The following is a 20,884-nucleotide window of genomic DNA, read 5'->3' as shown; positions in this document are numbered from 1 at the left end:
CATCACCCTAGGAGGCTCCATAGATTTTCCATTTCCTTCATCATAGATACTCATTTACCCAACCAATATTCTCCAATGCATGAAAATTCATAGAGGGAATTTTCCTTTTGCCGAAGTTTCTTTAAAGAGCTGCCTACAAGGAATGTGGGTGTTTATTTATGTGACCACCTGCTTTACAGAGAGAGGCAGGTGTGAAGTTGCCGTTTTTCACTGCTGAATTCAATGTATCACAGGGAGGTTGGTGTGAGCAGAAGTGTGTGGAAAGGGGGAGGAGAGAATTAGGTCAAAGAGCCTGAGGTTTTTTCCTTTCTTTCATCCTTAGTGGTGGAGGAGAGGCGGTTTTAAGTATGTGAATATGTAGAATCTCTGCATCTTCTGATAATCAGGCATCTCAAGAGACAAGAGGCTTCAGGGTGAGTGGAGAGTCATTCATTCAGCGAATATCTGAGCAGCTCCTCTGTGCCAGGCACTGTTCTAGGGGCTGGGAATCCAGCAGTGAGTAAACCAAAGCCCTTTGTCATATGGAGCCACGAGCACTAAATTCTGAGCGTGATCAGAGGTAATTAGGTGGAGGGTGAAGGGGAAGCCTACTTCAGCTTGGGCAGTCGGGGAGGCCTCTCTCTAAGGAGGGGATATCTGAGCAGAGCCGCAGTTAGCAAAGACCGCTGTATGCATATCTGGAGGAAGGGTAGCCTCCTCTCACCCAAGGTTCACTGGAACCTTGCTCAGAAGACGGAAAAAATAGGCAGCACCCAAGAATCTGTCCTTAGAAACTTGGCTAAGTAGCTTAGGATTCGTCTGGGTAAGAAATGGTGAGGAAGGCTTGAATATACTGATATGGAAGGAGCTCTGGTTACAGTATTAAATGAGAAAACAAATGAACAATTGACCACAGTGTATCTTGTGTATTCTCATTTATGTTTTTAAAAAGTATATATATACATTATATACATAGTGCATGTATATACTGTACATATATAACTGTAACTATATATAAAGTATATATACTTATGTCTATATAACTATATAATTAACTATACGGCCTTATATAGAGAGAGAGACAGAGACAGAGAAGTATCGATAGAAGAAACGCTACTACTTCTGTACAGCTTGTTAATCTATTGAGATGCTTCTCTGAAAGTTGGTAAATAGCTGCTGACTGAAGGCCTCTGGCCCTGCTGCCTTGTCCTGTCCTACGTATCACCCAAAGGGTGCCAGGTGTTGGTGATTAAAATTCTCAGACTGACTCCTACTTCTTTACAGGCTGCTAATTTATTGAAACACCTCAGTGAGAGAGACAGGGCAGAGTGTACTTACTGTACCTCACCTGAAACTGGGACCCTCCTGTTGCCCTTCAAAAAGTAATGATGAAATACTACAAGCCTATGGGACAGTGTAGAGAATAAGACAACTTACCTCCCATGTATTTTTTTTATTGACATATAGTTGATTTACAGTGTTTTGTTAGCTTCTGCTGTACGGCAAAGTGATTCAGATATACATATGTATGCATTCTTTTTATGTTCTTTTTCATTATGGTGTATCCCAGGATATTGAATATAGTTCCCTGTGCTCTACAGGAGGACCTTGTTGTCTATCCATTCTCTGTATAATATTTTGCATCTGCAGATCCCAAACCCCCACTCCATCCCTCCCCCATTACCTCCCATGCATCTGCCACTCAGAACTATTTGATTTTTTTTTAAGTATGTGCGTACATGACTTTGATTTCAGAAAGAAGTTTTTTTATGTAATTTAATATTTTATTTATTCATTTATTTTTGGCTGTATTGGGTCTTCGTTGCTGTGTGTCGGCTTTTCTCTAGCTGCAGCGAGCAGGGGCTACTCTTCGTTGTGGTGCGCGGGCTTCTCATTGCATTGGCTTCTCTTGTGGAGCATGGGCTCTAGACGCACGGGCTTCAGTAGTTGTGGCACGTGGGCTCAGTAGTTTTGGCTCGCGGGCTCAGTAGTTGTGGTTCATGGGCTCTAGAGTGCAGGCTCGGTAGTTGTGGTGCACGGGCTTAGTTGCTCTGCGAAAAGTGGGATCTTCCCGGACCAGGGCTCGAACCCGTGTCCCCTGCATTGGCAGGCGGATTCTTAACAACTGTACCACCAGGGAAGTCCCATAAAGAAGTTTTAAATCACTGTACACCTCATGTCAAAATTGTATCCCAATTCTTTATTCATTTTATCCTAATGTTTTAAAAACATACATATTTTTCCACCTTATGCCTTTATTATTTATTTAAGAGCTTATTTGGTACAACACTCAAAAGGGACAGAGAATATAAGACAAAAAACAACGTTCTCCTCATCTTCCAACACTGGATTCTCTTTTGGTAACCACAATTATCAGTTTCTTTGTAAACCTTCGAGAGATACTGTACACACACATGCACACACACAGCCCTCATCCTATCAGGCCCAACAAACCAGGGAATCAAAAGGTAGGACTGTCTTTCCCATCGCTGGTGGTCTGGATCTTTGGGAGGATGATGTGGGTTTCCATGGCAATCAACTGTCTCCCAGGGATGGAAAGAAAAACAGGTTGGCTGCCCAAGGATGGATCCAGGATCCTCTCTGGGAGGAGAGGACTCTTGTGGAGAACTGACTGCCATCCCCCAGCCCCCTCCCTGGGGAATTTACAAACCCTATTTTGGGGTGAGGCTGGGAAGGGGAGGGCTGTCTCTTGCGGTGTTGAAAAGCCTTCTGAAGTAGGCTGTCTGTGGGGTGGAGTAGGTTTTAGAGCCTGTGAGTTTCAGGTCTGAATCACAACTCTGCTACTTACTGGCTGTATAAGCCAGGTGATCTGGTTTAATAGGGATCAGAAGGGTGACTGCTGTGTGCTAGACAGTGGGAATTAGGGGTGGGCAAGACCATTCATAGTTCACCTCTCAGAGAGGGACTTACCTTCTCCAAATCTCTCTTTTAAACTTATTATTTTATTTTTCTTTCTTGACAGTCAACAAGTACAAACATTTTCTCTGTCAAAGATCAAGATTTCCTGCTGATCTCACTTCAGCAACCCCAGTCTCTGCTCTAGAGGTGAGTGACTGCTGTGGATTTGGGGTGCACTGGGAGTGTGCTTCTACTTTTCATTACATACATCTCTGTGCCTACAGAAGGAAATGGAATTTGTGTGTGCATATCTGCAAATGCATTGATACTGGCCTGACTTTCCTTATCTTGGCTAATATTACCCATCCCATAATAACAATGTCAAATGCATATCAGCCTCTTACTATGATATACGCACTGTTGTTATTGACTAAGTTGTCATAATTAAATTTATATGTCATATTTCATTGATGTTAAGGTGCACTTTTACTTTTTTTATTGCTAACATCTGTGACATTGAAATACAATGGTCAATGTTTGGATTTTAGGATTTGTAACTTCTTATTTGGTAAGCAGTACACGTGGAAGCAAAACTGTCACATTCACGGCGTGCCATAGTCCAGGAAGAATAATTAATTTACACCCTGAGATTAACCAAATATAACAGGGTCATCCTATTTAGTCCTGATCCCCCCAAAACAAAAAACTTCCTGTAAACCTGGAATTTAAGCAAAATCAACTTTATCTGTGAGTTTTGCCATGCTGAAATTTGAGGGTCTGTCATGAACTTTCTGACTGTGATAATCGTTTAACAAAATTAGTGGTTTTGGGGGGGAAATTCACTGGAAGTTCAGCGACTCGAGTCCTTCAGTGAAAGGACTCAGTGCTTTCACTCCCGGGGGCCCGGACCCAATTCCTGGTTGGGAAACTAAGATTCCGCAAGATGTGCAGTGTGGCAAAAAAAAAAAAAAAATTAGTGGGTTTTCATCATGAACAAACAAATGTAACCTTGATAAACTCAGTAATGTCTTGTGAGCTTTTTCTTTTAAATACGTTTTGTGTTTTAAATTTGGCAAGGTTTTACATACACATCTATGCATCCATAGAAAATATCTGACATTGTTTTACGTGTTGTTGGTTTTTTCATATAAGGGATGTCACACTCCATCTGTGGCTTTGCAGCATGCTTTTTCCCCATACAATGATGTGTCTTTGAGACCTTTCCATATCAGTCCACAAAGATCTATTTTGTTCTGTAAAATGAGGAAAATAACATCACCCTATGGATAGCATCTTGTTGAGGACACGATAAGCTATCAATAAATGTTACTTGACTTATAAAGATTCTGTCTTTAGAATGTGAACCCCATCAGTCAGACCACAGAAAAGCTCTGTGGGCACGTATTTCTCTAAGCAGATGTGGGAACTCTCTGTCATTTTATATTTCACCCTAGACACCCCAAGTGACTGGATGCTTTAAGGTTTTTGGCAACTAAGTGAGTTTTTCTCACATCAGTCATTTTACTTTTTGCAGAGTAAACTGAAGAATCTTCAGTAGTCGTGAAACAAGAAGGTCTTTGGCAACAGATTGCCCTGGGTTAAATCATGGCTGTGTGGTTTACAGTTGAATTTGGGTCTCTCTCAAGGGGTCTGAGGCTTCCAAATGATTACTGTTTGGAAATAGCCTAATTGTCTGCTAGTTGGGGGAAGGGCCATGGTAAATAGATGCAACCACACAATGTGATTAATTTTCCCTGAAATTGTTAAAAGGGATAAAGTGAGTTCTTATCCTTGTGGGGTGATCCTTACTGACCAGATTCCACGCTTGGTGGCACACAACCCTGCCTTCTGGGCCACCACTGACGGACTGGAGGAGGGAACATCACTTCTCCTGGCCATGACGTGGTCCCATGGCAGAGTCTTTCTCAGTAGGGATTCCATGACCTTGGAGGACTCAACCGGGCAAATCTTGGGCTGCATCCAGCCAACTGATGTGCTTAGTTCAGTTCACTCATTTTCTTTTTAATTTAGTGAGTTACCAACTTAAAATATTGGGATATCTTGTGTTTACAAACATCACCTTTCATTCATTTAACCCTTCGAAAAAGTCATAGACCATCTAGAAGAAGTGTCCTAGATGCTGGAGGCTTGGGGATGAAATAGAAACAGATAGTCCCTACCATCATGGAGCCTAAATTCTAGAAGTTGAGACAGACAGTAGGCAAGAAAAATATATAATGTAATGAGCTACAGCTTCTTTAGAGAATTTGGAATATCAAAACCCACTGGGCTGACAATGCCATGAGAGGACAGAAAAGTATGTAAGAGCCAGATTTCAGTGTCTCTACCTGATCAACGAGCTCAAATCAAAGCCGCAAACCTTCCTCCCCCTTGAAGAGGTGTGGAAATCATCCATTTAGGAAAAGGGGAAATGCCTCAGGCCTCCTGGGTGTCCCCTGCAAAATCCATCACATAGTGGATGCTTTGTGAATGTCTGTCTCTTCATAGTGGTGGGAAAAGCTGTGGCTTCCCTGGTGACCAGATCTTTGGGAATGACAAACGTGTTCATTCATTCATTCATTCATTCATTCATCAATCCAAGAATGGTTGGATTTTACCCCAGGGACTCATTTTTTAAGATCTTACACAATTCAAAACCTACATAATTCAAGACTAATCCTAACAAAAGATGGCCGGCATGTTTATTCACCAGCTAAGATGATACGAAAATAACAAACACAGTTTACACAATTGATCATATTCGCAAGTGTGGATTCTTGAGGAATGTTTTTTTAGTTTTTTTCTAAATTTATATATATATATATATATATATATATATATATATAAAATTTGGTTGCGCTGGATCGTAGTTGCAGCAGGCAGGCTCCTTAGTTGCAGCATGCGAACTCTTAGTTGCGGCATGCATGTGGGATCTAGTTTCCCCAGGGATCGAACCCGGGGCCCCCTGCATTGGGGGTATGGAGTCTTAACCACTGCACCATCAGGGAAGTCCCGAGGCATTTTTAAATCACAAGGCTTCTTGTCATTTCAAAAAGTGCCACCCAAAGCTCATGATTTCAAATGTTTGAAATTCATGTTGGCATGAAATATAGCCGTGATGTATTTATATAAATCTACAATAATATCCCTCTTGTAGCCCCCACGTCACAACATAGAAACAAAGGGCTCGTCACTCCCCATCTCATTTCCCTGCCTCCCCCAATCCAACGTAACCAACAGCCTGAGTTCTGGCACATCTTTCGCTTGTTTTCCTATATTCAGAGATGTTTTGGAAACTTCGTGTTGTTAATTCCAGTAAGATGTAGCCAGGTCCTGCAGTCCTAAGAGCCAAAACTGCCTCTTAAAAATGACTGCAGATTTTTTTCCCCTCATTTGCTTTCATTCTAGAGCGCTTTGTTTCCAGGCAACAGCGGGGTCTTTCCCAGGAGGGTGGGTACTTTGAAAAAGTGACAGAGAGAGATGGAGGGAAGGAGGGAAGGAGGAAGAGAGAGGGAGAGAGAGTCTCCAGCTCTTGTTCCTAGAGGTTTAGTACCACGGACAGCTCAGGAGCGGCCGGTTCAGCACCACGGACAGATCCACCTGAAGGGTTTCAGAACCGCGGACAGTACCGGGAGCCTACTTTTGTCACTGCCCCTGCTAGATGCCTGTGCTCTTTGAGCAGATTTCTGAGCCCACTCCTAACCCTCACCCCCAGAGTCTTCGAATCCTGATATCTGAGTAATCCAGGCTCTCCTGGTGCTGACCTCAGAAACTCGGGTATCGAACACTTAACATGCCCCAAAGGGAATTTTGGATTTTCTCCACACACAAACGTGACCCTACTTAATGCACTGCAGGACACTCAGCTGGTCAGGTTCATAGCCCCAGAGTCGTCCTTGATTCCTCCCTTTCACTCTTCCCATTCCGACCATCTGTGAGGGCTCTCAGCTCCACCTCCAAAGTATTCCCTGAATCTGTCCACTGCTTTCCACACACACTGCCACCACCAAATGCAATTGTTTCTCACCTGGTGTACAACAACCTCCTAACTGATCCTCTGTACCTATAGCCCCTTCTGTATCATTCCTTACATAATAGTTTCAGTGATGCCTTGAACATCTAAATCAGATTATATCACACCTTTCCTCTACCCTTCCATCGCTTCCCAACACACCTACAGTAACATTCAAAGATGTTACTGTGGGGCTTCCCTGGTGGTGCAGTGGTTGAGAGTCCGCCTGCTGATGCAGGGGACACAGGTTCGTGCCCCGGTCCGGGAAGATCCCACATGCTGCGGAGTGGCTGGGCCCGTGAGCCATGGCCGCTGAGCCTGCGCGTCTGGAGCCTGTGCTCCACAACGGGAGAGGCCACAACAGTGAGAGGCCCGCGTACCGCAAAAAAAAAAAAAAAAAAGATATTACTGTGGGGGACTTCCCTTGTGGTCCAGTGGTTAAGACTCCACACTTCCACTGCAGGGGCAATGGGTTCAGTCCCTGGCTGGGGAACTAAGATCCCACATGCCATACGGCACGGCCAAAAAAAAAAAAAAAAGATTTTACTGTGGCTTTCAAGACCCTGGATGCCTCTCTGACCCTATCCCCCATCACTGCCTCCTTTGCCTAACTGCTCTGGCCACACTGGCCTCCTTGTTTTCCCTCTGGACCTTTGCACATGCTGTTCTCCCTGCCACAGATTCTTGCATAACTGGCTCCTTTCCACCTTTCAGGATTTAGCTCAAAATGCCACCTCTTCAAAAAGACCACCTCTCATCGAAAGTGGCCTCACCATACGTCATGTACCTCATAGAACTAGCACAAACTATATTTTATTTTATATTTTTGGGTTTATTTGTCCATTGTCTGTTTTCATCACTAGCAGGTAAACGTCATCAAGTCATATATCTTGATTGTCCTAGTCACCCAAGACAGCATCTGCCACGTAACAGCTGTTTCATAAGTCTTTGTTGAATGAATAAATTGTCAGCTACTCATGGAGCCCCAAAGAGATGTCAACAGCACTAAACTTCTGGTAGAATGGTGGTCATCTGTACTGGCCCAAGGTTTGAGAGCTGTGTTGCCAATCCCCAAGATGACCCCCAAGTTTGGTGATTCGCTAGGAGAACTCACTGAACTCATCACGGCTGTGGCTTATTCCAGTGAAAGGATACAAAGCACAATCAGCAAAGGGACAAGGCTCATGGAAATAATACATCTTTACCCTTTACCACAGCCTCACGGTAATCAGAGTTTACTTCTCCACGCCCTGGCTTGCCATGAGGCTACAGCAAGAGGAAAATGTGTTATGCTACAGCAGGAAGATGAAAAACGTGGGCCAGTAATTCAATTTACCACACCAAGCAGCAGCTTCTAGCTATGATTTATTAATCCTGATTTTATTTCCTTTTTTTTTTTTGTAATGGCACATGAAACTGGCTTTCGGTTTATAAGGCTGCTCTAAAGTTTCCTTTGTAAAGGTCCTTTTGAAAGGGTTTTACAAAACGAGATCATTTACAATAAAGATATTAGATAAATGACTATTTACTTATATTCAGATGTTATGTGGCAATGGAAACAGTCCTAAGGTGGTATCCATTAATGCAGAGACATGGCAAACGTTGATAAAGAGATATATGAATGACGGAAGTTTGAGAAAAATGAGAGTAAGACATAGAATGAGATTCTAGACACTGTCTCCTCACTGCCTTCTTCTCTTTTGGGAAGAAATCTTCACCCAAGAAGTCATTCAGCAGCCTTCCCCAGCTCCCCGGGGCCTTGAGGGAGCTCCTCAAACTTGAGTCTCTTTTAAGAACAACCTTTAATTATCTGAACTGTCAGGCCCACTTGTGGAATTTTCCCCGTGTTGAGAACCTGGTGCTTAGTAATAATGATAACATGATGACATTTCTTGAGCAGTCAATATATGTGAAGCATGTGTTTTATTCACTTGATGTTCACCATAGCCTGTGAGGTAGGAACTTCATTGTCCCCATTTTACAGATAAGGAAACTGAGACCGAGTTAATTCACTTCCCAAAGTTGCACAGCTGGTTTGTGGTAGATCTGGGTCAGGAGGCCGAGCTCTCAACCCCCTGAAGGCTCCCCGACCTGGTCTCCTGCACTAAATGACTGGTTATTATAGGAAGTAGTGAGGGGTCGGGAATTCCATGATGGTCCAGTGGTTAGGACTTGGCTCTCTCACTGCCACGTGTTTGACCCCTGGTCTGGGAACTAAAATCCTGTAAGCCACTCGGTGTGGCAAACAAACAAACAACAAGGAAATAGTGAGGGGTGAATTAGGAGTCTTACTCTAAAATCTATCTCTCCCCTCTTCATACTGACCTATCTTTGGAATGCCTGGAAACCCACCTCCTAAACAGCTAAACAAAGGAAATTTCCCCTCCCAATTATGTGACATAGATGGATACTCGTAAGAAAACTAATCTCAATTCTTTCAGTCTTGTCCTGTATCCTCTGGACAAATCATTTAATTCCTTTATGCCTAGTTCCCTTCTCTGGAAAAAAACAAAACAAAACAAAACAAAAAAACCGAGGCTAATAACACCTACCACTTGGGGCTGCTGGGATTAATAAGATAATTTACATACGATGCATTTGCTCATCGTATCTGTTGGATAAGTTAGTTATTTGGGCTGTTTTTCTGAGTAACCATGATTATTCAGTTGTCTCTCCATTGGGAAAAGAAAGTTAAATCCTTACCTCACGTCATTCAAAAAAATTTCAGAAGGTTCAAGCAACTAAACATCTAAAACAATACTGTAAAGTATGAGATCTTACAGGAAAGTGTGTTTATGAGAGTAAGGTGAGGAAAACCATTTAAAAATTGATTTCTTGGACTTTATCAAAATCCAAGACTTCAGGCACTGTGTAAGCAAAGTGAAGAGAAAAGGGACGGGCCAGGAGAAAATATCTGCCACAGGCAAAGGGTCAATATCCAGAATAAAGAATTCCTGTAAATCAATAAGGAAAAGCTAAAAAAAGAAACAAATAGAATAATGCAGGGAGGGTACAAATGGGCAATTCACAGAAGGGAAGATAAATCTGTCCAACAAACATGTACATTTCCTCCGTCTCGCTAGGAAATGAAATAAGACTCTAAAGGGAGACTATTTTCCCCCCATCTATGGCTTTGTCAAAAGTTTAAAATTTGGGGGCTTCCTTGGTGGCACAGTGGTTAAGCGGATGCCTGCTAATGCACAGGACACGGGTTTGAGCCTTGGTCCGGGAAGATCCTACATGCCGTGGAGCAGCTAAGCCCGTGCGCCACAACCACTGAGCCTGCGCTCCAGAGCCCGCAAGCCACAACTACTGAGCCCATATGCCTAGAGCCCGTGCTCCGCAACAAGAGAAGCCACGACAATGAGAAGCCCACACACCACAATGAAGCCCCCGCTTGCCACAACTAGAGAAAGCCCGTGCGTAGCAACGAAGACCAAACACAGCCAAAAAAAAGTTTAAAATTTTGATGTAGCCTCCAGGAGAGGCGGTGGTCATTGCATTATAAAGATGAATAAACAATAATAATAGCAGGTAATAGCTATTAAGCAGTGTATATGCGTTACTTACTTTTTACCGTCAAAGCAATACTGGCTGCTCTGTTTAATCCTCTCTGCTCAGTTGTCTTTCTCCTCCAGGAGATTGTGACCTTGCTCAACTGATCCTCAGATTCTCCATGCTCAGCACAGGCCTGGCACAAAGTTCCGGCTGAGAAATGGTTTGAAAAAAGTCATTTCCATTCGAGCACTTTATGGGTGGCAAATATTCACGGGGTCTCCCGGGGTGGTGATGTGTCAGCTCAGCTTTGAAGTACGGGCAGGATGTCTAGAAGCCCAGACAGAAGGGCAAGGACGAGCCAGGAAGAGGAAAAAACCTTTTCTTTCCTTCATTCATTAGGTACTCACTGTGTATGAAAGCTCACAACGACTCTGGGAGGAAGTTGCTGTTATCATCCACACCCTCGTTTTATTTTATTTTATTTTTTAATAAATTTATCTATTTATTTAATTTTGTCTGCGTTGGGTCTTTGTTGCCATGCGCGGGCTTCTCATTGCGGTGGCTTCTCTTGTTGCAGAGCACGGGCTGTGAGTGCGCGGGCTTCAGTAGTTGTGGCACACGGGCTCAGTAGTTGTGGTGCACGGGCTTAGTTGCTCCGCGGCATGTGGGATCTTCCCGGCCAGGGCTCGAACCCGTGTCCGCTGCATTTGGCAGGCGGATTCTTAACCACTGCGCCACCAGGGAAGTCCCACCCTCATTTTATTTTATGTTTTTAATTAATTTATTAATTTATTAATTTATTTATTTTGGCCACACCGCTGAGCTTGTCGAATCTCAGTTCCCCAACCAGGGATCGAACCTGTGCCCCCTTCAGTGAAAGCACAGAGTCCTAACCACTGGACCGCCAGGGAATTCCCAGCACCCTCATTTTACAGCTGAGCACACTGAAGCTCAGAAAGGTTAAAATGACCTGTCAAAGTCACACAGCTAATGCATGGCAGAGCGGAAATTCACGCCATGCACTCGCACCCACACCTTGCTCTTAACCACTCTGCTGCGATGGCTGCAATTAGCATCTTATTAACACCAGCCCTTCTTTCTCCACCTTCGAGATTACTCTCTCATTCTAGCACCCCAACTAGGACTTACCCCTCTTTTTCCTTTAAATTACCTCCCTTCTCTTCTAGCAATAATGTCCTTGAGGACCCTCTGCTAAGTGAAATAAATCGGTCACAAAAATACTGTGTGATTCTAGTTATACAAGGTGCCTACAGTAGGCAAATTCAGAGAGTCAGAAAGTAGTCTGGGGAGTTCCCTGGTAGTCCGGGGGTTAGAGCTCTGTGCTCTCCCTGCCGAGGGCCTGGGTACAATCGCTGATCGGGGAACTAAGATCCCATAAATGTGGTGGTGGCCAGGGGTTGGGGGCGGAGGAGGGGGAGGGGGGGATCCTGCATTTAATGGGGACAGAGTGTGATACAGAGTTCTAGAGATGGATGGTGGTGATGAGTGCACAACAATGTGAATGTACACTTTAAAATGGTTAAGATGGTAAAATTTCTTGTTATGTGTATTTTACTTTTCTTTTTTTTTGGTCGTGCGGCATGTGGGATGTTAGTTCACTGACCAAGGATTGAACCCGTGCCCCCTGAAGTGGAAGTGCAGCGTCTTAACCACTGGGCCGCCAGGGAATTCCCTACTTATTTTTTTTTTTAAGATTTTTTGATGTGGCCCAGTTTTAAAGTCTTTATTGAAGTTATTACAATATTGCTTCTGTTTTATGTTTTGATTTTTTGGCCACAAGGCATGTGGGATCTTAGCTCCCTGACCAGGGATCAAACCCACAACCCCTGCATTGGAAGGCAAAGTCTTAACCACTGGACCACCAGGGAAGTCCCTACTCCCTCAACTTTTTAAAACAGAAATTTAAAGGGTGCTGAAGAGGGGGAATTCTCTCCCTGGGATTCAGTGTTCTGTAGTCCTGGGTGTGTTAAACCTGCCTCCTGGGCTGACCTGATAATGGGCGAGTGCAGGGACTGTGGTGGTGGAGGGTTAGAGACCAAGAAAGGAAGCTGGCCTCTGCCCCGCATGGGATGCCTTGAAAGCGTCTTGACCAGTGAAAGTCTTGTGGAGGATGAAGCTGGGGGAATAGACTGGAGATTGGGGTTAGGGGACAGGATCGGGGTAGGGGTTCAGGTGTGGAGTGGACCACAGGGGGCAGAAGCAGAGAAGGGACAGAACAGGTGGGCTCAGGGATTGATCAATTGGATGTAAGGGTGAGGAAGGGGTCAAGTTGCCAATGAAGCCTGCAGAGACTGATGAGGAAGATGGTGGAGCGGGAGTCCCAGGGGACAGGGCGTGCTGGGGGAAGCGGACAGAGGTGTCTGGGGAATGTGTTTGAATTTGGGTTTCAGGGGCCTGTGAGCCAGCCCTCTCTGTAAGGAAGACCTACATGATGATTGGTGAGGCAGAAGAAAAGAAGATATTCTGCATATTTGTAATTTATATGTTAAGTTCTACTATGAAAAAGCTTTATATCTACTCATGGGTACAAGGACAGCACTGCCTGCCACTGTCTCTCCATTCTTGGGCTCAGCAATCATCATTTGCATGTTTGCTCTGATCCCCTTTTGTCTCTTTACCTCTTTACAGAAGAATTTTAAAGTAAATCTCAGCCATCCCATCAATACACCCCTGCATACTACAAAAACATCTCTAAAAAATAATAAGACGGACATTTTCTTACCTATTCATAAGGCCACTTCCACACGCAACAAAACCATTGAGAAATCCTTGATATTATCAAACACCCAGTCCATAATCAAATTTCCTTGAGTGTCTAAAAAATAATTTTTTTCTTCACAGCAGGTTTCCTTGAGTCTGACTCCAAACATGGTCCCCACATACATTTGATTGTTGAGTCTCTAACTTCCCTTTAAATCTAGAGTATGTGCTCTGTGGTTTTAAAATCCGATAAAAGTTTCTGTTTGCATAAACCTAAGCAGGGAAGACCACACTTACAAAAGCTTTTTCATTCACACCAGGAGAACGTACTCCTTAAAAAAAAATACTATTCACGAGGACGGTCAGTGGGTTATATCATGCAACATGGGTAATACATACAGTGTCCTAGAACAAGAACATGAAACCAGCTTTAGAGTCTCAAGGTAAATGGTTATACGTCAAGTTATTTTAGTTCAGATAGCTTCCTGCAAACAGCCTCCTGAATTTTAAGTTGACAAGATATAGAATGAGAATATTAAAGAATATTTAACTTTTAAAAACTAAATTTATCTATTTATTTATTTTTGGCTGCGTTGGGTCTTCCTTACTGCACGCAGGCTTTCTCTGGTTGCAGCTAGCGGGGGCTACTCTTCGTTGCGGTGCACGGGCTTCTCATTGCAGTGGCTTCTCGATGCAGAGCACGGGCTTTAGGCGCGCTGGCTTTGGTAGTTGTGGCACGCGGGCTCAGTAGTTGTGGCTCGCAGGCTCTAGAGCACAGGCTCAGTAGTTGTGGTGCACGGGCTTAGTTTCTCTACGGCATGTGGGGTTTTCCTGGACAAGGGCTCGAACTCGTATCCCCTCCATTGACAGGCAGATTCTTAACCACTGCACCACCAGGGAAGCCCTAAAGAATATTTAATTTTAAATTGGATTTTTTAACCCTTATTTGGCAAATCCTTCTCCTCCTCCTTCTTCTTCTTAATGACAACAGAGGAGAAAGTCATGCTATAGGGGGCTGGAGGGAAGAGTAGGGTCCTTCTCTCTGTAGCTACAGGGATTATGGGGGTAACTCTCTTTTCCTAAAAACTTGTAGCTCTATGCTTTGGGTTGTGGAATGTGTGTATGTGTGTGCATGCTGTCATTTGGCATGCTGTCTGTCTCTCTCCCCCCACTAGAATGTAAGGCCCAAGAGGGAAAGCAGCTTTGCTTCCCTCACTGCTGTATCTCTGGCACCTAGGAATCATGCCTGACACAGGGCTGGCACTCTGTAAGTATTTGTTGAGTGACTAAATGTCTGTCTGTCCTTAGGTTCTGAGTCCTGTTCCCTGGGAAACCCAACAGAACCCTGGACTGGAGAGAGGAGAAAAAGCCTGCCTTTAAAGTTGAGCCTCCTGGAGAGATGCAGTCTCAGGCCTGAGAAGATGCAGGGGCTGCTGTCTCAGGAGGGCAGGGCCTGGGAGAAGCGTGCTTCCCTCACCAAGGACTGCATGGCTGTGGAGGTTGGGGCCTCTGGCTGTGACAGTGACAAGAAAGGTGAGGGGCAGGTGTCCTGTGGAGGGGGGGAGGTCATGGCAGAGCCTAGGGAAAGACACGACTTCATTCCTTTGCTCCTTTCAACACAGTTTTATGGAGCCTTGTGTCAGTCAGCTTTTGCTGTGTAACAAGTCAGCCCCAAACTGAGTGGCTTAAAGCAGCAGTCATTTAGCTGCTAACAATTCTGTGGGTTGGCAATGTATGTGGCCTCAGGGGACAGTTCTGTTGCCCTTGCCTGTGTCGGCTCCCACAGTGCAGCTGCAGTGAGCTGAAGGGCAGCTTGTTCATCTAAGATGGCTTTACTGGTGTGTCTAGCTGGTTTAATGGTGCTGACTTAAAGCCATGTGTCTCCAGCAGGCTAGCCCAGGCTTATTCTCACGGGGGTGGTTGCAGAGTTCTTGGGACCAGCAAGCAAGGGAAAAACCCCAGGTCACAAGCACTTTTTTACCCTCTACTGGCAACCCAGCTGCTTATGGGCCATCGGTTGAAATAAGCCGTATGGTCAAGCTCAGAATCAGTGGGGCAGAGTGGGGAGGGCAGCCCAAGGGTGTGGACACAGGGAGCTGTGAACAAGCCGGAGGCCACTGGGGGCAAAAATCTATCACAAGCACCTACTATGTGCCAGGCGTTAGGGTCTTGCCGTGAACAAGATGGCTTTGTAGAGCTCTGATACTTTTTTCTTTTAATATTTATTTATTTATTTCTGGCTGCATTGGGTCCTAGTTGCATCATGCGCAATCTTTCATTGTGGTATGCAGGCTCTCCTATGGCATGCGGGCTTCTCTCTAGTTGTGGCACAGGGGCTCAGTAGTTGCGGCACACGGGCTAAGTTGCCCTGCGGCATGTGGGATCTTAGTTCCCTGACCGGAGATCGAACCTGCGTCCTCTGCATTAGGAGGTGGATTCTTAACCACTGGACCACCAGAGAAGTCCCAAGCTCCAATTCTAGAGGAGAAAACAGGCACTAAAGAAAGAAGTTACAAAATAAAGAGAAAGGTCATGTCTGACGAGACCTGTAAAACAGGATGACAAGTAAAACAGGATGATTGGTGGGGTGTGACAATGTGATTGGGGAAGGTGGGAGAAGCACAAGAAGGATCAGTTGTTCCAAGGATGGGGGAACAGCTTCAAGGGCAGCCAGAGCTGCACGTGCACGACCCCACATTGGCAGCAAGTTTGCTGTGTTCAAGGAGACCACGGGGAACAGAGCAGGGAGATGGGAGGGGAAAACGATAGAGATCAGCTGGGACCAGTGATGGGGTATCTTGTTGACCTTGGCAAGTAGTTTGCGTATTACTTGAGTATTGGGAGAGCACTGGAAGGTTTTGAAGAGGAGAAGACAGGATCTCATTTGTATTTCAGAAGATTCTTCTAAATCAGTAGTTCTCAACTGGGGGCAATGTTACACCCCACTGTCCTCCCCAGGCAACATAAGAGATCTTGAATTATCAGAACTGGGGAAATGCTGCTGCCATCTAGTGGGTGGAGGCCAGCAACACTGCTTAGTGTCCTACAGTGCACAGAACAGACACCCCCCCGCCCCCCCCCCGCCCCCCGCCACAGGGATTTCGCAGCCTGAAATGCCAGCAGTGCCCAGGTTGAGAAACTGCGTCCAGCTGCGTGTGAGAATGAACCGTAGGATTAGGAGGTCAAGAGTAGAAGCTGGGAGGCCAGTTGGGAGATTCCTGCAACTGTCCAGGAGTGGACAGGGGAGGAACAAAGAGATATCAAGGGTGACCCCTGGGATTTTGGCCCAAACATCTGGCGAAGAGTGGTGCCATTTGCTGAGATGGGGACACCTGAAAGGCACCCCCACAGGAGAATGGGGGCTGGACCTTCTACTAGGAAAGGCTCCTTCCTTCCACAGGAGATGAGCAGATCTGGGACAGAAGTTGTAGGAAATAGGAATGTCAGTTCTGGCAGTGAGGAGGAGGTTTGGGGCTCCCGGCAGGACCTGGGTGCAGAAAGAGTGGAAAATGGCCATCTCTGGTCCAACCCCCAGTTCTATCGAGTTGAGGAGTGAGAAGGATGTTGAGGTTCGAATATGGGGAGATTTCTTCACCGGAGGCTGGAACCTGGGGAAGCCTTGTTCCTCCTGGTTTAACTCTGTGGCTTTTTCTTCTGCTTTCTCACTCAGTTTTTGCCAGAGGCCTGTAGAGAAGGAACTATTGTACCCATTTGACAGGTGAGGGAATAGAGGCTCAGGTGTTGGATCACATCAGGTGACTCGCTTTAAGTCTCCCAGGTAGTTACTGACAGAAATGGGATCAGAATACAGGTCTCTCCTTCTCTCCACCCCACCTGAACCACATGGGCTGTGTGTGTGTGTGTGTGTGTGTGTGTGTGTGTGTGTTTTAGGATGTCAGCAGAAGAGAGTTGGCAGACAGGAAGAAAGCAGAACCCATCCAGCTGGGCTGGTCACTCACTCATGACTGCTTTCTCCTCCATTCCTCCCCTCACCCAGACCTACCTTCTCCCGAGACTGGGCATCCCCAGGAGTGGAGCTCGGTGGAGGAAGACGATGAGTCAGAGGACTCCCAGGTAAGCTGGCGATTCCTTCCTCTTTTGATGATGCCTCACTCTGCAGATCTCAGTGGGTTGTCACACTCCCTTCCTCAGCTTGGGATTTCCCTGCCCCACAAAAGTCTGTTTGGGGATGTGAGCCCCAAGAGGTCTCCCATGGGAAACAGGACATATTCCATGGTAGTCAGACATGGAGTGGAGGGTCTCAGGTGGTGGGGGTAACTCCACTCATGTGTACCCTCCAACCCTTCACTCATAAATCCTTCATAAATCAACCATTCATTTATCTGTCCTCTCATTTATTCACCTAAGCATCCATCTGTCTACTCACCCATATACCCATCCATCCATCCATCCATCCATGTGAGGTCATCTGTCTATTGACTTATTCATCCATCCATCGACCCTCCCAACTACTCACCCTTCTACCTATCCATTCATCCATCTACCCATTGAACATCCACCATCCATTCCTCTGTCCTCTGATTCATCCACCCAGCCTTTCATTTACCTACTCATCCACACACCCATTCCATCCATCCATATATCCAGTTATCTATATACCCAATCATCTGCTCATTCATCTATATGCAACCACTCCATCCATTCAACCCACCCACTCATCCATCCATCTATCCACTCATCTATCTACCCACGCATTCATCTGTGTACTACCTGTTGGCTGTTGGAAGGATGTGGCTACTATTCATCCACCCATATGCCTACTCATCCAGCCATCCATCCATCCAACCATCCAACCATCCAACCACTACCTACCTACTGGGTTTTAATCCAAGTACTGCAAATAAGACCAAAAAGAGTTATCAAGCACATTCCTTTCACTGAAATACCTAGTGTTTTCTGTGGGGGGCATAAGACATCAACATGTGAAATAATAACAGTGGTTCTTTTATTTACATATTTATCTTATACATTAGGAAAAAACCACATAACCACTCTTGGCAACACATGAGGGTCCCATCTGCCAATCGTATATCAGAAATCCAACTTGGACTGGCTCAAGCCAGGAAAAGGTTTATTGACACAAGGTGGGGGAAGGCAAGCTGAACAACCAACCATGATAGTGTAGAAATAAGTGCTGGCTGCACGTGAGATAGCTCAATAGAAGAAGAAAGTAACTCTGTGGTCCAGGAGGTTTATTCTTGAATACCCAAGAGACACCATACCTGAGATTTTAGGGATGAGTAATTTCCCAGGCAGAGCAGGGGAGGAAACAGCATGTGCAAAGACGGAGGCATGATGTAATAAGGCACATTTGGGGGAACACTGGAGTTAGGGGCATAGCAGGGACTGGGATGAGATCATTCATTCAGTCCATAACTATTTGTTGCGCACCTACTATGTGCCAGGCAGTGTTCAAGGCAATGAGGGTGCAACAGTGAATGGGAGAGCGATGGCTCCTCTTTTCATGGGTTCACAGTCACCGAGGTAGACAGACAATCGGCAAAAGGAGTAGCTAACCTATACTTCATGCTGGATGGTAATAAGTGCTATGGAGAAAAATTAAGCAGAGTTATGGGCATACGAGGCGAGGGTAAATGTTGCTATTTTAAGAAGATTGTCAAGGAAGTACACCTGAGAGAGAGCTATTGGAGTACAGACCTGAAGGAGGTGGGGAGTGAGACTGGCAGATATATCTGGTGGGGAGAGGTTCTGGGCAGAGAGAGTACAGCAAGTGCAAAGGCCCTGAGGTAGGAGTACACCTGGAATGCGTGAGGAACAGCGGGGCTGGGGGGTGTTGGTTGGCTGGAGAAGAGTGGAAAGGAATAGTAGGATATGAGGTCATGGTGGTGATGGGGGTGTATGATGTAGGGTATTGTCAACCATGCTAAAATGTTGGCTTTCACTCTGAGTTGGGTGGCTACTGTAAGGCAGAGAAGGTTCCAGCTTACGTTTCACAGGACCCTCTCGCTGCTGAGTTCCACGCCAAGGAGGTTGGGTGTATCTTTTTTTTTTAATTTTAAAGAAGGGTTTTTATTTTTATTTATTTATTTATTTGGCCACGCAGCTTGTGGGATCTTAGTTCCCCAACCAGGGATGGAACCCCCACTCCCTGCAGTGGAAGCGCAGTCTTAACCACTGGACCGCCAGGGAAGTCCCCAGGTGTATCTTGTAGGCAGTGGGGAGCCTCTGGGGATTTGGGGATCTACAGAAACCACTCTTTTGGCCTCTGTGGAAGGAAGGGAGATTGGATGAGGCAGAGGGAGAGGCAGAGGTGTAGAAACCAGTCAGGAACCTCCAGCTGGTTGGAAGTGGTCCAGGTAAGGAACGCACTGATGTCACACGTACTATGGGACTGACATGATTCTAAGTGGTTCTTGTTATTTTATTTTACATTTTTTTAAAAATTTTTTTATTGGAGTAGAGTTGATTTACAATGTTGTGTTAGTTTCAGGTGTACAACAGAGTGAATCAGTTATACATGTATATATTTTCATTCTTTTTTAGATTCTTTCCCCATATAAGTTATTACAGAATATTGAGTTCCCTGTGCTAGACAGTAGGTCTTTATTAGTTATCTATTTTGTATACAGTTTAGTGTGTATGTTAATCCCCAACTCCTAATTTATCTCTCCCCTCCCCTTTCCCCTTTGGTAACCATAAGTTTGTTTTCTACATCTGTGACTCTATTTCTGTTTTGCAAATAAGTTTATTTTCATCATTTTTTTAGATTCCACATAAAAGCAATATCATATGATATTTGTCTTTCTCTGTCTGACTTACTTCACTTAGTATGATCATCTCCAGGTCCATCCATGTTGCTGCAAATGGCATTATTTCATTCTTTTCTATGGCTGAGTAATATTCCATTGTGTATATGTACCACATCTTCTTTATCCATTCCTCTGTTGATGGACATTTAGGATGCTTCCATGTCTTGGGTGGTTCTTGTTATTAACTCGACACTCACTAGCTCTCATTATTAATTCATGAGCCCTGTGAAGTAGTTAGTATGGTTTCCCTCCCTTTAAGATGAAGCTAGGGTGGGGGTGGTGCCCAGAGACCTCTGTGACATCATTCATTCATTCACTCATTCACTCCGTCATGGCTCATTCAACCAACATTGATGGAGCACAGGCTGGGACCCGGCAGGGGTGGGTGGTGGGTCCTGACCCAGCTGACCTTTCTGCATGGACTCAGCCTCCTTCCTATAGGTGGCCCCCTTCCAAAAAACAAAAGAGAAGATCAGGCCATATGGGACCAGAGACCTTTAATATCAATAAGAGGCAGGCTCCACAGCCCTCACCATGGGGCTAACTCAATTTATTTGATTCTCTTAATAGTTCTTGATGTGGGATCCGTTACAATTGTATTTTACAGACAGGGAAACTAAGGCACAGAGGTCAAGTACACTTTCTCCGGAGCACCCAGCTTGTAAGTGGTAGGGGTGGGATTTGAATCTAGTGCCTTTCTTAACCACTAAAGTATCCTGTCTGTCTGGGGACTTTATCCTCCCCCAAGAGAGGACTGGGGATAAGGGATGAGGGCTTCTCCCCATCCCACTACTCAGTTATGTCCCTCCACCCCTCAGGTGGGGAGGAGTGAGTGAAGGAATGGAGGGGAGGAAAGGAGTTACTTTCCTAATATTTCTTTTTTTTTTAATTTATTTTACTTATTTTATTTTTGGCTGCATTGGGTCTTCGTTGCTGTGCATGGGCTTTCTCTAGTTGCGGCGAGCGGGGACTACTCTTCGTTGTGGTGCGCGGGCTTCTCATTGTGGTGGCTTCTCTTGTTGCG

General features: G+C 45.2%; 1 protein-coding gene across 4 annotated transcripts in view; it reads left to right on the top strand.

Annotated features, from left to right (window-relative positions):
• The window catches only part of ZNF470 (zinc finger protein 470), a 76,147-nt gene extending 61,668 nt beyond the window's left edge, over positions 1-14,479 (top strand). For all 4 annotated transcript variants that reach the window (XR_013825164.1, XR_013825165.1, XR_013825166.1 and 1 more), the window contains 2 exons: positions 2,963-3,045; positions 14,378-14,479. The gene's annotated coding sequence lies outside the window, so the exon portion shown is untranslated. The remainder of the gene's footprint in view (positions 1-2,962; positions 3,046-14,377) is intronic.
• Positions 14,480-20,884: the final 6,405 nt, after the last annotated feature.

This window comes from Stenella coeruleoalba (assembly GCF_951394435.1).
Source record: "Stenella coeruleoalba genome assembly, chromosome: 20".
Classification (NCBI taxonomy): domain Eukaryota; kingdom Metazoa; phylum Chordata; class Mammalia; order Artiodactyla; family Delphinidae; genus Stenella; species Stenella coeruleoalba.
Note: the sequence above shows the minus strand (reverse complement) of the source record. Positions and strands in the feature narration are given on the sequence as shown.